The sequence below is a fragment of the Xyrauchen texanus genome, chromosome 43 (genome assembly GCF_025860055.1).
Source record: "Xyrauchen texanus isolate HMW12.3.18 chromosome 43, RBS_HiC_50CHRs, whole genome shotgun sequence".
NCBI classification, from domain to species: domain Eukaryota; kingdom Metazoa; phylum Chordata; class Actinopteri; order Cypriniformes; family Catostomidae; genus Xyrauchen; species Xyrauchen texanus.
In genome coordinates, this window is record NC_068318.1 from 20,101,041 (window position 1) to 20,105,149 (window position 4,109).

The window sequence follows — 4,109 nt, forward strand, 5'->3', positions numbered from 1 at the left end:
TATTAACATATTTCTTATTCAGGGAGTTGAGGTGGGGCATATTGAAGCAGGGCTTTTTTTAATAAGCCAAAAGCCTTTATTTACTACTCAGAAGTTAGTGGTATTGGTGAAAGGACAGCCTTATTCCAGAGGGCATTTGATTGGACATGAGTGAGTGCAAGATGAGTCATCAATATTTTTGGTTTTTATTTGAGATATATATATATATATATATATATATATATAGTAGATGACCTCAAAGCTAACAGACATGGTCTAAAAACTCCAATTTGATATCATGGGGTCTTCAAGTGAACAAATAAACCATTCAGGCATTAAGATTAATTAAATGTATATAGTTCACAGTGCTGTTACAAGCTTACATCCAACAAGCTCTTCTATTGGATTAACACCTGTAACAGTTCTAACCTCAGGCAATCTATCTAATAGCTTTATTGCCTTTACTAATGTAGTCACCCAGAGTGACTCTTGAAGTCAACATGGGCCCAGAGCAACTGGCTACAAATGATTTATGCTTCAGACTAGAAGCTAATCACACATTCACCAGGTGTGGGATGTAATATACTCTCCTTGTCTCTCCCATTGGTAAGGCATTGAAGGACCCTTAAGGTTTCTCTGCAACCAATTCACCCCGCAACGTCAATTCTAGTGCACAGAGGTTACATACCAGGACTGCTCAGCTCAGCCGTAATAGTGAGGGTAATTAGATCGCACACGCAAATTGCAAACCGGCATATGGTATCTCTCAGCCCTGAGCCTACAGCTATCAATGGGAAAAGTATTTTATGTGGAGCAATCTCTTATCTCATAAACAATACTAAAGACATGATGTAAGGCTCCGGGGTGCCATGAACGTAGAGGCATATTGCATTTAGATGGAGCCCATGGGGCAGGAGCTGAAATATGGTGATTTGATTGCAAGCGTCTGTAAATAGCTTTTGCCAGTTCAGTCAGCCTACATTGACAGCACGATTTGCAGCACAGCTTGCTTTGATTCAGCGGGAAATAAACCACACAAACTTACGACAATTCTTCGCATTCTGATGCGAGATGTTTTGAATTTCACCAAAGGCTTTGGTCCCTGAGATCACACAGACTTGATATAACTATCTGGGCAAGAGACATATTCGCTCAGTTGCGCTCATGCTTTCCAAATGGCAGGCTTTACAAAGTTCTTGACATCGCCGTTTGAAAAATCTGGTCTATGTTTGAGTGCCTGTAGATGCAAAGATTGTCACAACCAAGAATCTTGACATTTACTGTAAATATATTCATCTGATTTTCTATGGCACACATACCTTCAGTCATTACCAGATATGAAGCTGGCACTCGTCACAGCAAATTTTACAAATGGATGCTGTGCAGCAAGCAGCAAAACATGAAACAGATGTCAATTATCGAATCAAAGCGTGAATTACATTATAAGTGCTTTCAGATTTCAGCAGAACTTTGCTGGGGACTGCTAAAAGGCAAGTGTTACTGGGTGTCTTACAGCAAAAAGACAATACACTCACTCTAAGATATCTATATGGCAAATTTCCCACTTGAGCTGGTCAGAAGTAAGGATGAAAAATAACTCCATATCCAAATGAGCATTTAGTCTCAGACAGCACTGAGCCGTTCACTGACCATCTGATGAATATTGCACACCAAACTGAAAAGCACTTTCTCGATCTTGTAAGCTCTAATTTGATTGGCTGGTTTTACACAACTTCCAAAAGTAAGAGCACATAGGGTGAAAACAAAATTATAAGTTCAGCAAAAAAACTGCTCACATTCAACTGCTTTTATTTACAGCAAACTTAACATGTGTAAATATTTGTATGAACATAAAAACATTCAACAACTAAGACATAAACTGAACAAGTTACACAGACATGCGACTAACAGAAATGTAATAATGTGTCCCTGAACAAAGGGGGAGTCAAAATCAAAAGTCAGTGGGCCACCAGCTGCATTAAATACAGCAGTGCATCTCCTCCTCATGGACTGCACTAGATTTGCCAGTTCTTGCTGTGAGAGGTTACTCTTCCACTAAGGCCATACTGTGTGTGAGTAAGTTCCCGGCCCTTCGCTTGTCATGGCAGAACACTGACATTCCGGTCTTGCAGGAAATCATGCACAGAACGAGCAGTATGGCTTGTTGCATTGTCATGCTGGAGGGTCATATTAGGATGAGCATGCAGGAAGGGTACTGCATAAAGGAGGATGTCATCCCTGTCACGCACAGCATTGAGATTACCTGCAATGTCAAGCTCAGTCCGATGATGCTGTGACACACCACCCCAGACCATGACAGACCCTCCACCTAAAAATTCTACAGATACTGCTCCAGAGTACAGGCCTCTGTGTAACGCTCATTCCTTCTATGATAAACGCGAGTACGACCATCACCCCTCATGAGACAAAACCGTGACTCGACAGTAAAGAGAACTATTTGCCAGTCTTATCTGGTCCAGCGAAGGTGGGTTTCTGCCTATAGGCAACATTGTTGCCGTGATGGTATGGACCTGCCATAAAACAGGCCTACAAGCCCTCAGTCCAGCCCCTCTCAGTCTATTGCGAAAAGTCTGAGCACTGATGGAGGGATTGGGTGTTCCTATAACTCGGACAGTTGTTGATGCCATCCTATACCTGTCCCACAGGTATGATATTCAGATGTACCGATCCTGTGCTGGTGTTGTTACACGTGGTCTGCCACTGCGAGGATGATCAGCTGTCCGTCTTGTGGCACTTTTCCACTGCACGTTACAGTTCAACTCGACTCGCTTTACACTCAGCAAAGGCTGTGAATACGTATGTAGGTGTGATTTTTTTTTCTTAATAAATTTGCAAAGATTTCAAACAAACTCTTTCATGTTGTCATTATGGCGTATTGTTTGTAGAATTTTGAGGAAAATAATGAATTTAATCAAGTCTGTTACATAACAATGTGGAAAAAATGAAGCGCTGTGAATACTTTCCGGATGCACTGTAAACTAGATATCAACATGCAGAATTGTATATTCTACATTGTTTTCTTAGTTATAGCTGTGTAACAGTATTTTCTGAACTTATACACATTTTGCAAAAGTTTTGTGTTTTTTGTACTATTGTTCACAAAAGAAGCCGTGCAACATTTAAATTGTCTTTTTCCATGTCTATTATTGTGGTATAATCCATATTAAATAACTCCTGCCCTAAACAGCATGTAAAAAGTGAATAAACTGTGACTGATCACTTTACATGTCAATCAAATGGCTCTTCCTGGAGGTTCCTGGACAGAATAAGGTGCAATTCTGACCTTTTGCCATAAAATCTAAGATCTGGCTATGCAGAACTAATGAGCAAATAACAAGAAATGAGCCTGGAAAGAGACAGTGACGTCTAACCAACTGCTAAGGGAGGTGATAAATATTTTCATTATGTACAGTGAGGCTTCCGCACACACTCATAAAAGAATAAAGGTGCAAGGAAAGGTGAAAGAGAGAAAAAAAAAAAGAGCAGAGAAGTTTTTGTGTGAAAAAGGTGTTTAAACTCGACGGTGCCTTAAAGGAGAAAAAAAGGAGCTGTGATTTCTCCTTTGCTAGCCTGAGGCTGTGTTCATAGCAGAGTCAGAGATCTATACTGTAGAAGCAAAAGACCTGCACTGAGAACCATTTGCACCATTGAACAGAACACTTAGGATGCATATTTTGTGCCTCATTTCTTACCAAACAAAACACCTCCTCCAATCACCCTGTAGGCAGATGTGCCCTTAGAAGTGAAGGATGTGCTGCATGCTTTTATATACCGTTTATACAGAAGCATAAATAGCAAAACAGACAAGAGAAAAAGACTAGCTGAGTTGTCTCAACATTTATTTAAAGCATGGAATATATACTGTGTGTGAGTTAGGGCAGGATAAAAAAGATAGATGTGCTAATGTTTAGTTATCCTATTTTACACTGGCACATGTAGGTGATGCAGGTTTGAGTTCTATATGTAACATATTGTGATTGCATTTCACATCTTCATGGTGTCTGCCTAAGAGCCAAACCCCTTTAAACAAAGCTAATGTGGGTCATTTGTAGAATATCACAACATGGAGACCAGCTGAAGGGTCTAATTTGGCTCTAGAAAATGAACAA